The sequence below is a fragment of the Hippopotamus amphibius genome, chromosome 6 (genome assembly GCF_030028045.1).
Source record: "Hippopotamus amphibius kiboko isolate mHipAmp2 chromosome 6, mHipAmp2.hap2, whole genome shotgun sequence".
Lineage (NCBI taxonomy): Eukaryota > Metazoa > Chordata > Mammalia > Artiodactyla > Hippopotamidae > Hippopotamus > Hippopotamus amphibius.
The window spans coordinates 134,855,379-134,869,942 of NC_080191.1; the positions used below are offsets into that span (position 1 = coordinate 134,855,379).

Here is a 14,564-nt window from a genome sequence, read left to right on the forward strand (position 1 = left end):
ATTTCTTAAAATCTTATTTTAATTGTGCATCTTCTATTCATCTAGCTCCAGTTATTGAGTTTATTTTATTGAGTTTTTCCTCTGTAATCTCCATTCTAATGTTAAACCCATCTAGTAATTGTTTTCTCACACAATGTATTATTTAATTATGAAATTTGCATCTTTTAACATTATGTAGCTTCTATCATCTGAAATGACCTTTTTTTCATTATGAAGATATTTTACTTTCCATCCTTGAGCAAAGTTATAATTGCTGCTTTAAAATTTTTGTCTGCTAATTCCAATTTTGTCTGATAATCTAAGTTATCTTAGGGTCATTCTCTGTTGGTTGTTTTCATCTTGAGAATGGGTCATATTTCCTTGTTTCTTTGTATGTTAGATAATTTTGGACTATATTCTGGACATTGTATTCTATGTTGTAAAGAATTTGAATGCTATTATATTTCTCCAAAGAGTTTTTGTTGATGTTGTTATAGAAGGCAATTAACTTGATTGAATTCAAAGTACAAACTCTGCTGTTGGGCAGCTGCTGCAATCTTATTTCTTAAATTTTAGTCTCTTCTGGGCCATTTGGAGTCTGCCTTGCAAATGCATGGTTCAGAGGTCAGCAAATATTTGGTCAGAATTAATACACAGAATTTATAGTTCCTCCCTCGGACTCTCTGATTTCTGTGAATTATCTTTCACTTTCCGCTGGCTATGGTTGTCCCAAACTCTGCCCTCTGATTGTTTAAGCCAGAAATACTGCATGCTTTCTATCAGAGTCTTGGCTACTCCACATGACATAGACTGAGACCTGCTATCAGGCCAGAAGTCATGAAAACCGGAAATTCATCGAGTGCCATTCCTTTCTTTCAAGTGTCTGCTTCCCTCTGTCAAGGTCTGTGATTTGATTTTTTGTATGCATAAACTAATAAATAAGCCTGGGATTATTTCATGGGTCAGAAACAAGGGCACAGCAACCATCATGAGTATCAACATGCTAGCATTGATTTCCCTTGCCCCCAAGTCCCACATGAATGGCTCCATGGGCCCAGATGGAGGTCTACGCACACGCACAGTGGGTTGCATTACAGGAGAGGAATACTGAGGTTGAAGAATCTACCTCTTCTACATTAAGCAGTTAACACTCCCACTCTTTGTCCCTTGGGGAGATCTTATGTAATCCCTCAAGATTTGTCACTGCAAATTCAACCCTGAGTAATGGCTCAGGTTAATGAGCAGTCTGGGACTTACCTCCTAGACATACCCAGAGAGACATGCAGGGGCACTCAGGGTTTACGGCAGGTTGTTTCTCCCAACACTGTCCATAGTATAAGTTCTTTTGGTTATTCTTTGATGCCTTTGGAAAGTTAGACTTTTTTTAATACTTTGTCTAGAGTTGTTATCCTCAGAAAGATCCTTCTGATAGGAGCTTACTTGGCCATTACAGGAAGTGTTATTGGCTGCTTCGTCACTGTAAACCACATTGCGAATGGATTGGGAAGAGCCCCACCAAGCACTGATCAGTGGCCCAGAGTACATACTACCTTGGGTAGAGCAGCACCCTAACCTTACAGCAGGTGTGTCTTGTTTAGACATCATAAAGCTAGTGATGTGTGAAAGATCAGCTAGAAGACAAGGCTCTGGGGTCCACAGGCATAGCCTTTGCGCCCCTTCTCTTTCATACTGCAGTGAATCAGCATATCTGACACATGCTCATCTTGGAGTTTGGTTTAATAAACTGAGTTTCTAGATAATAAAATGTCAGGCAACTAAGGTTCTCATAAATTGTATTAATAGAAAACCTCCATGCCTGATAAATAGGGGTTCTAGTTGACTCAAGCCAGTACAACAGAAGTGTCAGCCCCTCAAGGAAATCCCAGACCAGGATGCAAAGGGTTAGAAGATAGATGGATCTGCCTTATTTGCTGACACCAGCAGATGAGAACTTGCTGTCATCACAGGACTGCTAATGGGGCAGTCCTCCCAGAGGGCAGAAACTTGGGCAAGAACATTTGCTGACCAAGAGGCTATTTCTACTGCAAACAAATTGAAGTAAGGAAGCTGGTGCCTGTTGAGTCCATCAGTCCTACCACATTCCTTATCATCTACAAACATCTGGACTTTACACTGCACTTCCTTCTGCTGCAGCTAGAGTGACTCTTTTAAAATACATATCACATTATTTGATTTGAGCAGTTACAAGGCTGCTCAAATATCCAGTGACTTTCCATCACACTGAGAATAAAATCCAAAATTCTGCTCTGACTGCAAGATCTGGCCTCTGGCAACTTCTCCAACCTCAGCTCTTACCACCATTACACTCATTCTCCATACTAACAGTGATATAGTCTCACCAGTCCTCAAACACTGCAAGCATGCTCCTGCCTCAGAACTTTTGCACTTGCTGTTTCCTCTACTTGGAATGCTTGTACCCAGCAATGAGCATAACTCTCTTCCTCACTTCATTCAGTTCTGTGCTCAAGTATTACCCCCTCCTTGAGGTGTTGTCTGGACACATTGTCTAAAATGGCAATTACTGCCTTTCTCTTTCCTTTTACCTCATTTATTTTTCATTATAGTATTTATCACTGCCTAGCATAAAATTGTGTATTTTTTGAATTGTTTTTCTGCCCTCCCCACTAGAACATAATAAGGCCCTTGAAGGCAGAATGTTGCCAATTCTGTTATTTGATGTATTCCCAGTACTTCAAATAGTGCCTAACACAGTGGGTGCTCAATAAATATTTGTAGAACAAATGAATGACTAAAGCTTATTAGCCCTAAGAGTAGAAAGAACATTTGTAATGTTGTAGCTCAGACTGCATGCTCTGAAAAGCAGATAAGAAACAATTGATAAGAATGCTTGCCCATGAACCTCTCTGTGTCTAAGTAAGGTGTCATTCTTTTCAAAGTTTACTCGCCTCCTTAAGCATGTTAAAAAATCCGCTAAAAGCAAATGTGAAAGCAATGATAAATAACATGTTTCTATGGTAGGGATTTAGCCCACTCACGTATTCAAGATGTGAAGGACAGTGGAAGGGTTTTGTGTTAATACAAGATATTTTATTTCCTTCTGAGCAGATACTTACAATTCACCCAAATTGGCCCTAAGCAATCAGGAATGCACACAGTGAAGCCATATGATCCAAATGCCTTGCCTTTGAATAGATACGACTAATTTAGAACATGGATTGAAAAGCATTTTATACTCAATAATATATTTTTAAAAAAGATGATTCTCTCATAATGAGATAGATCAGGATGTACTGATTCCTACAGGCTAACATTGGCCTTATACCTTGAGAAATATTGTTTTCAAGCAAGATTTAACAAGGTAAATGCACCATTAATTTATTAAATATATCTTATATACATATGTGTATATATATGTGTGTGTGTATATACATATATATTAAATTCACAGGTGTGTGTGTGTATTTATATAGTGTGTACTATTGTCAGATACTGTGTTACTGATACAGATATAGTACTATGGGGTGGACCCTGAGATTACATAGGTAAACCATGGCCCCACCATCAAGCAAGTGTTCAGTCTAGTATGAGAATTGGAAATGTAACAGATAATTGGAAATCTGGGCCATATGCAATCTAATAGAGAAATATTCGGGGTACAGAGCTGCCACAAGGAGGAGAGTAGTCAACTCTATCTTGAAGTCGGGAGAGATGGAACAGATAAAGATTTTAAAAGTTTTGGGAGATGATTAAGATAACAAAGGAGGCAAACATCCCAGGTAGCAGGCTCCCCTCATTCCCACTTACCTCTTTTGCTTCAACTCCTTGACTCTCTATCATAGCTTTGATGTTTCCCTTTGGCACCCACCCAGCACCTGGGCTTCCCCGAATGTGGACAAGCCCTGTCTTTGTTTGTTACTGTTCATCTGTGCTCTCATGCTGTCTAGTTCCTCACTCCATGGGATTCTGTTCCCCGCACCTTCACTCCCAACAATTCTGGCCCAACAATCAGCATCCCTTCCCATCCACACTTTCCCATACCTCACAGCGGAGGTGAATTTTTAGACAAGGACAAGCTGGACAAAGAAACAAAGGCCCAGAAAAGCATGTGGAGGGAGTTGCATGTTTGGAATAGGACAGCAGGTAGGAAGCCAGACCAATGGGAAATGAGGCTGGATAGTTGAAGTAGGTCATGAGGGCATGGTACACCATAAAAGGAGCTTGAGCTTTGTTCTGGAGGCAGTGAAGAGTTATGGAGTGCTTTTGAGGGGGAACTATAAAACTTAGAGGTTGGATTGAAGGAAGATGTTGTTTTCTAAAACAAACTCCAATGAGATATAGACTTCTTACAGATGCAGATCTTCTATTAACACAGCCTCAAATCCACTAGATTTTCCAGTTGTCGTGTCTTATTCCTGGCATGTATCACTATAATAGTTAAGTCTTCTAGGATATGAATTTGGTGTCCCTTTGTTATTTAACTGGGTCACCTCTATCCTGTAGTTATGACATGATTATATTAAATATAACTGCAAGATATAATTATTATCGAGTAGACTTTCATCAAGTTAGTCTCGGCCCATTATTGCAGCCAGTCTGTCTGTCCTTCCTAGCTGTGGGCCAACTACAAATTTGATAATTACATCCTCTGTTCTCAGCAAAATCATTAATAGACTTGCTGAACAGAATGCAATACAGTATAAAACAGTGTTGCACAGCATTAAGATTTTCTCCCAGGGAGAAACTGATCTATAATTCACTAAGCTTCAAGCAAGTTGTTCAGTCAGCTACAAAACCACTTGACTCCACAGTTCTAGTGAGTCTTTCCCTTATCAGAATGAAGGTATTTGATATTTACATCATTTTTCTAATCTGCCAATAATATATCTGAGCACCTAGTATCTAAATGGGAAATGAATTTACCTTTCTATATTGTCCAAATTTTCTATAGTGAGGTGTTTTCCAGGTGGGAAGTAATGGTGTAGTTTTACAAATTTACTTTTGCTGCACTTTATTTTTGCTGGTGAGTACCTTGCATTCATCCAGTCAACTCAAGTTCTCCAATACTTCCAGGGAGTTGTGAAACCAGGAACATAACCATGAAACTCTTGACTTTAAAGATCAGAAAGCCAAAAGGCAGAGGAAAAGATTTAAAATGCCTTCAGACTGAGGTAGTCCCCATCCTACTACATCTTCTTCCCTCTATCCCCCTTGTATGGATGCAAAATCAAGATACTCTGAACTGGGAAGAGGAAGGAGAAAGTGGAAAGCAAGCACGAGAGTTAGATCCTGGGGTAGGGGTAGGAGGAGCATGTCCCCTGCCTACAGCCATAGATCAGGAAGAGGAGGGAGATAACAGAACTCTACCTTTAGGGATCCAAGAGTAGAGAGAAACTGGGACTTGACACTGAGCTAGAGCTTTGGGAGGGAGCTGCTTTGCAGGCTGGCCTCCTGCACCAGAAGCATGAGATGGGGCTAGTGTGGATAGTAACATAGAGAGGGCTGTAAGGGGTCTATTGGACAAATGGTCCTAATGCAGCCACACGAACCTTATGTAGCCCAAAAGGAGAGTAGGAGAGCAGCTGAGCTCTCCCAGTGTCCCAAGTAAAGCTGAGAAGATTAAGAGAGTGGGAAGACAAAGCCATTGCATTTTTTTTTTAAAGAGGAGCTACTTTATTTATTTTATTTTATTTTTGGGGGAGGTTTTTTTTTGGCTGTATTGGGTCTTCATTGCTGCGTGCGGGCTTTCTCTAGTTGTGGTGAGCAGGGGCTACTCTTCCTTGTGGTGCACGGGCTTCTCATCATGGAGGCTTCTCGTTGCGGAGCACAGGTTCTAGCTGTGCAGGCTTCAGTAGTTGCAGCATGCGGGCTCAGTAGTTGCGGCACGCAGGCTCTAAAGTGCAGGCTCTGTAGTTGAGGCGTACAGGTTTAGTTGCTCTGTGGCATGTGGGATCTTCCTGGACCAGGGATTGAACCCATGTCTCCTGCGTTGGCAGGCGGATCCTTAACCACGGCGCCACCAGGGAAGTCCCGAAGCCATTCCATTTTTGCAGAGAGGGAACAACAGAGAAGAGAATGGCATGGACCATCCAATAGACAGCAGTAGGAGGACCAGACCAGAGACTCTTAGTAGATGTGGCCATAGAGGCAACTATCCTTTGATTACCTTCAGTCAATTCTACATTTCAAGGGAGTGCAGACCAGGCGAGATTAAGATGTAGAAGTAAATGCTTTTTTTCATTCAACACTGGCATTTGCTTAAACCCAGAGCTTATAATCAGTCCCAGGGGAAAGGAGGTAAATAGGGAAATGAAACCTGAATAAGAGAGTTTTAATTGCATAATGACTTTGAAATCATAATATTTCATTGACTTTCCCCCAATATAGTTAGATTAAGTTTTTGGAAAATGAGACCCTGAGATAGTTACATAAAAATTTTAAAACTTGCTTTTTGCAAACTATATCCCATCTGCTACACTTTCATAGTAAAACAATAAAAAGTGAGAAAATAGGACTAGTTTTGCATGGCTTATCCATGCTAGTGGGTAATTAAGAATTATCACCTTTTTCTCTGCTAAGTACACACCACTAGTCCAGAAATCAGCATCCGACTTATCAATGTAACACTTCCAGGGCCCATTTTTTTTCCCATTTAAAAAAAATCAGGGCAGCATTTGCCTGTCTCTGTTCTTCAGGCACTTCTGCTCACCATGATTTCTCCCAGACCCCTGACCAGTTCTAGAGTCTAAATCTCTAAGGTCATTGACGATGACCCTGAAGTCTTCCAAACAGAGCATTTATATGGCCATAGGGCAGTTTTATTCTTGTCCCCAATGCTGGGTGTCAGTGCCACTTTGAGCCATTTCTTCTGACATTTTCATCTTGAGAACATTGTCCCCCAAGGAGAAAGACAGGTTCAAAAGGAGAGCTGAGAAGTTTTGCTCCTAGTTGTCACCAGCCACGGGACATCACCTGCCCCAAGTAGTGACTATTCTTTCATGACTGCCCAGGACTATGCCTGACACAAGAAAACCTCTGTGGAGTGAATGAGCGCTCACAGCATCATCTTCTGTGGCCCTCGAGCATTTTTAGCGGTCCTTCAGGGTTTTGGTAAGCCTCAGCTCACTCACTTCTCCTCTCAGGACACACAGTAGGCTTTGAGGTCTTCAAGGCTTGTGGCAAAAAGCCTGGCATTCTTGCTTCTAAGTCCCTGATTGGGGCTCCTCTTTTAGAATGTGCCCCTTATTTCTTATTAAAGCTGTTTTTAAAGAAAAGGGCAAGAGACTGTACCTCCCCCGCATTGTGAGTATAGCTATCACCTCAGCCCAGGATGATGTTCCTACAGGCGTGGATGTGGCTCTGGCCCCAGCACATGGCTGGGGAGGGGCTCCTCATCCACAGTCAGCACTCGGGCACTGGAACCAGTTCTTAGAAGCCTTGAAGTGATGGACTTGGCTTTGCAAACACATGTTTTTAACTTGTTCTTAAAACCTGAGATTCTGTTCTGAACACTTAACCCCATTTATCCCATAGATATTCTAAAAATGGGCAGCATGTTCCTGTGTGGGCTTGGTATTCAGAGGCAACTAGAAAAGAGTCAAGCTGAGGAAAAGGAAGAAACAGGCAGGCGTTGTGCAGATCAGTGGGATCAAACCACCCGACCAGGGTCCCGCAATGGTTCTGGAAGATTTCAACAGTACCTGCAGAATTAAAAAAAAAAAAAGTATCCTTCTTAGGATAATTTAAAAAATACTTTTACATTTAGATACATATCTAATTTTACATGAATGACAGCATATATGTGATTTTTTAAGTAAAATTTAGAGAGTGTTTTCTTTCACTTTTTTTGTGGTCTTAAAGGCTTTTTTTAATTTATGAAAGCCTGGTGATAGCAGATGGTGGTGGGCATTTCATGGCAAAATAAAAGTTAGCCACCTTATGTCCATCCCCTAAATTCTTTTAGAATGTTTGCGTGTACTTGAAATCCAGACATCTGGAAACCCCTAGTGTTGGTGAATTCCCCATGCACCAAGTTTTGGCAATAGGGGGTCAAATTTTTCCCAACAGTCTTGTGTTCTGAGACCCATGGGGATAAGCCAGACAACCAGTAAAAGAGGGGATTGGGAATTCCCTGATGGTCCAGTGGTTAAGACTTGGCATTCACTGCCATGGGCCCAGGTTCAGTCCCTGGTCAGGGAACTATTATCCCACAGGCAGCACAGCCAGAAAAAAAAAAAAAGGGTGGGGAGGGGGATCTGTACCTAGGTAGAGGTCATCAGGGATCTGGAAATTCTCCCTGCTTCTGTCAGAACGTTGCTGAGCTCAGAGGTCTAAGTCTGGGATGCAATACGGCTTCCCTGCAGCCTTCATTTAAGTGGCCACGTGTAAATATTACTCTAACCTAGCCTAATCTTGATCAGTTACAGCTCTTGACAAATTTTATTTAAAATAATAAGCCATGAATAATATATGAGTTTCTTAATTACAATAAGTTGGTTTTTAAAAAGGTTATTTCTTGGCTTTGTGTGTTTGGATTCCTAATTCGAGATTGTGGATGTGCTTTTACTTGAATGGTGTAGTATTTTAAAATATGAAACACTAATGAACTTTATACATGAGTAAAAAGGTCAGGCATGTCACTTGATGACATGTTTTTCTTGCTTTCACACAGGATCCCACTCCCTCGCCAAAGAGTTTTCACTAACTTTAGTCATCCAATTTCTTTTCATAAAGTGGATCCTTTATACTCTGGCCTTTTAACCAGATTAGTTTTTACCGTATTTACTCATATACCTGTGCATGTTATTTACTTGAAACTGGTCTGTAACGAGATAGTGCGCCCCCTAGTGTGAGGGTTAGTTCCGGACAGTATTTGTTATGGTCTGTTCCTGCACAAGCACAACTTTTCCACCCAGGATGTCTTGGCATTTGGCAGATGATTGAAACTAAGCCCCCCTAAAACCTAGTTCCTCAGCTGAGTTTATGATTTAACATCTCTATCCAAAATAATATTCCCTTTCTTGTCCAAAACCTGTTCTCCTCAAGACTGAGGAGGATCAAAGAAAACGGGGGGATTGTTAACTGAGCTGGGACCTTGTGTGGCTCCTGGGCACAAAGGCCTTTCTGTGTCCCTGGGTTTCGGCAACGTGTCTCCATCTGCCAGATGAGGCCGAGGACTCCATACTCAGTAAACTTCTACCTTCCCTGGAAATGCAGTGGTTTCTATCCAGTGCTCAGACCACAGTCAGAACAAGACCATGGTCAGACCAAGAGGCCTGATTTTTTTTTTTTTTTCTCCAGAAAAGATGGCTATTGTGATACAAACCCATTTGGTAAAATTTTAAAGTAATAATGAAATTGTGATTGATCATTATGAAAACTGATTTATGCTTAGGTTAAGGAAGATGACAACATAGTACTACCTATGATTTGTGACTTCCTCTGGGGAGACCAGCTTCACCTCGGATTTTATGATTAATTGTTCATTTCTAAGTTTTCAAAGCTGAGATTGGTAGGAAGCCTAACTGTAAAATATTTCTTAGCTTTTTCTTGGTCCCTTAGTCAACCTTTGTGGGGTTGGCCTTACAGAGTGAAGCCTCAAGGAGCTTTGAAGCTGGCCAGAGATAAATGGGAACAGGGCTAAAATCTGGTTGGGTAGTGTTCCTACACTCCTATCCTTCCTGTGCATCATTGCTCACTCCCTTTGCCCTTCGTTATTGCCCTCCTCCTTTTATTTTGGAAGAGGAAATAAATGCATATAGTAAAAAAAAAAAAAAAAGTTCAAACAATAAAAAAGGGTAGAGTGACAAGTAAATCTCCCTCCCTTATCTGTCCTTACTTCCTCCACCTTCCTTGCATTTTAATAGCTTATGAATAGACAAATATACACATGTACACACATGTATACCTTTTTCCTTAAAATATGATGGTATGTTATGTTGTTCTTCATCTTTCTTCTTTCCTTTAAAAATATATCTTGGAAATCAGGTGACTTCAGTATGTATCTTCCTCATTTTAGTAGAATATTCTTTGTGTAGCTATATTATAACTGGCTTAGGAGGGTTCTGATCAATAAATATTTAAATTGTTCCTAGTTCTTTTCTGCTCGCAAACACAATCACTGCACTGATCAGCATGATACATGCATTTTTTTAAAACTCTTTATTGGAATATATTTGCTTTACACTCTTGTACCCGTCTCTGAGGTACACCAAAGTGAATCGGCTGCATCTACACACATATCCCCATATCCCCTCCCTCCCGCGACTGCACCCCACCCTCCCCATCCAGGCCCTCCAAGGCATCTCCTATGAAGTTGATCTCCTCTTGTTATACAGCAACTTCCCACTAGCTATCTGTTTTACAGCTGGTAGTGTAAACATGTCTATGCTACTCTCTCACCTCGTCCCAACTTCCCCTTTGCCCCTCACCTCAGCCCCGTGTCCTCAAGTCCATTCTCTACTTCTGTATCTCCACTCTTGCCTGTCACTGGTTTCATCAGTACCATTTCTTCAGATTCCATATATATGTGTTAGCATACAGTATTTGTTTTTCTCTTTCTGGCTTACTTCACTCTGTATGACAGATGATACATGCATTTTTATGTACAGGTGTTAAGTATAATCATAGGAGAAATTTCTAGAAGTAAAATTGCATGGTCACATGGAAAGCCTATTTAAATTTTCCATGCGTATTGCCAAATCAGTCTGTAACAAGATAGCATCATAATATACTCCTACGGATGATGTTTGAGAATGTCTGTTTCCCATACTGTAGTAATAAATAATAACAAACTTTTTGATCTTTGTTAATCTGATAAAGGGGTATCACAGTGAAGTTTTAATTTTTGTCTTTTCACATATATAAATTCATTTGTGTTTCCGTTTTCTCTCAACTTTCTATGAAAGTGTTCATTTTTCAATTGGGTTGTTGGTCTTTTCATATTGATGTGTTAGAGCTCTTTATTGTTTATTAAGAAAATTATCTTTCTGTATACAAGATGGATTTTTCCAGAAATGTTTAGTTTTTATGTAGTCAAATGTATCAGGCTTTAGATTTTATGTCATGCTTTGAAAGTTGTTCTAGATAGTTTTTTAAATCCCAAATTTTCCTCTAAACTTTTTAGGTTTCATTTTTTTACATTTAAGTCCTTGATTTCTCTGAAATTAATTTTGGTGTAGAGAGTATGTTCCTCTCTTTATTTTAGAAGAAATGAACATTCCCAATTGTGGCAGCAAAGGGTCAGGGAAATAGAGACACAGAGCCTAGTGGACCAGCTACACCATCAATAAGTAGCCTTTGTTGACCTGAGGATCCATCTCCCTGGCTCCAAGCTTTTGACAAACAAATAATGTATTGATAGAATGATGCTGTGGGCGCCTCAACACCAAGGCTGGTGGAGAAGCCTTCTCCTTCCTTTTCCTCTTGCTTGCAGCATGGGTTCAGAGGCACACAGACCTGGGAGCAAAGTTCTGCTTTCCCCTTGTGAATAGTGAAGCTTTGGACCAGTTATTTTATTTGTTTCAGTTTCTACACCTGCAAAAAGACACCAGTTCCTATACATGGTAGCTACTGTGAGGGTGAAGAAAGAAAAGGTATATGATGTTGGCTGGTGCTGTGCCAAGCCTCTAAAAGCTGCCTAACAAATCTTAGTTTAACCTTTGATTTTCCTTTGGATTTTTTTTTTAATTTAACTTTAGCTTTTTTCTTGTATAAGTGGAAGTCAAGCCTACTCAGAAATCATGATACTTAGCTTCCCATTTTGGCCTTCTTCTTCACATCTCAGCCCCTGCACCCAGCCTTTTCTGGGACCTGGGACCCTCCCCACTACACCCATCCGAACTTGCTGTGGACCATGTGCACCTTTTGTGAATGTTTAAGCTTGAACCGGAAATTCCACCTGTATTCCCTCAACTTCCAGACAATCTCAGTGCTAAGATCAGATACTTTCCTCTTGATCATTTCCCTGACTCCAGCCTTGCCCCTCCTCCAAATTTGTGCTAGAACTTGCTGCTAAATTGCTACAGTCTGCTTCTAAAAACAAACGTGTTCCGGTTACTTCTCTGGGTAAGGGCTAAAACCCCAGTTGCTCTCTCGACAGATATAGCTGTCCATGTGCTCACTCCTGTTGTTGGGTGCTTCTCACCAGGTCTTCTAGATTCCCTAATGCACTGTTCTTTCCCACTCCTCCCTGGCTTGTCCCTTGCTATTCTTTCATCGTGGAATGCTCTTTCCCTTATTCTTCTTTCAGCTAGAAAACTCTCCCTTATACCTCTAGACTCTGTTCCCACTTCCTCTTCCTTCTCTCTGCGAGTTCGCACCCCTCTCTTCCTTACCTCCTTCATTACTTTGCCTTTGCATCTACCTTGACCTGAGGAGGGTGGCTTTGAGTTCCCACTTTACTTCATACACACATGGATTACAACACTTAGCACATGACACCTCTGTTATCCTTACGTGGGATTTCATTATTTATATCTATGTCTGATTTTCCCTAGACTGTGAGCTCCTTGCACTTGAGGGCTATAGCTCTATTTTACCACCAGCACACTGCCTAGTACATAGTACTTCTCAAAATTATTTGTGAAAAATAAAGCACTAACCTATCGATATCCAGATATTTTCTGGGTCTCCAGGAACAATCGAGTTAGGACTTGCAGGCTTTCGGAAGATGTTGTTTTCAACTGACACTGAGATACCTCAAGGAAGAGCCTCCATTTTCTTCTTCTCTGTCAGCATTTCATCTGTTGTTTGGTATTTTATAATATGAACCTATTATAAAACCTTAGCTAATGAATCAGAATTTTGCTTAGATATGATAAGAGCACAAAGGCCTGTTTGAAGTGGAATGCTATAAAGCTGTTTTGGAGTTTGTTTGTTTGTTTGTTTTGCATCACACAGATATGAAAATAATAGCTTTACATCCCTTTGGCCAACATTGTGTATTTTACATTTTTATGAGTTTGATTTGTGGTTACCTACTTATGAATAAAATATCAGAAACATTGATTACAACCCAAGGAACTATAATTATATGTCTAATTTAATTTTTGTAATTGAGAACATATTTAAGAGTAACAATACTGCTAACCATAGTTCTAACATCTTGGTTGTTATTGAACTAGTTTCATGATAGATGGGGAGCAACAACAAAGCTCATCTACAGACTAAAACTCTGGACAGCAACTTGAAGAGAATTTTGAGCTTACTTCTGATAGTCCATGGATTTTTATATATTCAGGATGGCACAGATTAAGGAAATTAGGTTGCTGATGTTTATAGTGGTGAAAAATTAGAATACTTTATTTGTACATATGTGACCCTCGTAAATTTCCAGAGATTAAACCAGGACATGATTTATGGTGATTATAAGAGAGCTAGTAGTCAGTCCTCTTCTCTTGGAGATTTTTCTCTTTTCAACAAGTCTTTACCACGAGAAAAAAATACAAGAAGTGGACAGGAAAGGAGGATGCCCATTGGACAGCCTAGTTTGAGGAAATAGTTATGGAGTTCAATGAGTTGATACATCACAACTCAGTTATACTCAGGTCCATAAGCAAGTTTCACATGAGATATCCAGGGACTACAATTTCAAAACTAAAAGTTTTTGTGATAAATGCAGATTAGATTAGAGTATATGTTTATAGCCACTGATTGTGTAAGGATGGGGCATAACTGCCAGTGAGAATGCTATTGCAGTGTAACAGAATTGGTAGGCAAGTAAAAATCGGTGTCTTAAAGTACTGCTATTACTGTCACCATTATTGTCTCTTTTTTTTTTTTGCCTTTGCTACCAATCTCACTAATTTTGACATAATTCACATAGCATTTAGATGCACAGAAATTATTCAAATTGTTTATTTCTGCCTGAAGACATCAAAACTCCTCCTCTGGAAGTAAAGTTTTGTTATATATAAGTGAGATAAACTGGAAATAAATCATCATTTGGGGACACTGAAGTTTGCTCTTTTGAAGAGTAGGGGGTGGGTGGATTCAGAGCTATTTACCAAGAGAGGTGAGAGCATTTCTTATCAGAGTCAGAGAGCTGAGTAATATCTTTGACTTGCTTTCACTTTCTTTCTTCCCCACTTTCTTCTTTTTTCCTGCACTTGTCTTTTATATATATATAAATTTATTCATTTATTTACTTATTTATTGGCTGCGTTGGGTCTTCATTGCTGCACACAGTCTTTCTCTAGTTGCAGTGAGCAGGGGGATACTCTTGTTTTTGGTGTGGGGGCTTCTCATTGCAGTGGCTTCTTTTGTTGTGGAGCGTGGCCTCTAGGCGCACGGGCTTCAGTAACTGCAGCACGTGGGCTCAGTAATTGTGGCTTGCAGGCTCTAGAGCACAGGCTCAGTAGTTGTGGCACTCGGGCTTAGTTGCTTTGCGGCATGTAGAATCTTCCTGGACCAGGGCTCAAATCTGTGTCCCCTGCATTGGCAGGCGGATTCTTAACTACTGTGCCAACAGGGAAGTCCCCTGTACTTGTCTTTTATCCTCTGTCTTTCTTTTTTCTTATTCCTTCACCCCTCCTTCTGTTTCCTTTTCCTTCTTCCCCTCGTCTGTCCTCCCCCAGGAGCCTAGCGGCACCAGTAGACACTGCCTT

General features: G+C 40.4%; 1 protein-coding gene and 1 long non-coding RNA gene across 2 annotated transcripts in view; one reads left to right on the forward strand and one right to left on the reverse strand.

Moving 5' to 3' along the window:
- Nucleotides 1-14,564, forward strand: part of KCNAB1 (potassium voltage-gated channel subfamily A regulatory beta subunit 1) — a 254,952-nt gene that overhangs the window by 47,867 nt on the left and 192,521 nt on the right. The window lies entirely within an intron of this gene.
- LOC130855786 (uncharacterized) overlaps nucleotides 5,658-14,564 on the reverse strand; it is a 46,378-nt gene continuing 37,471 nt past the window's right edge. Inside the window, exon 3 of the long non-coding RNA XR_009054374.1 lies at nucleotides 5,658-7,658. This is a non-coding gene — a long non-coding RNA (uncharacterized LOC130855786). The remainder of the gene's footprint in view (nucleotides 7,659-14,564) is intronic.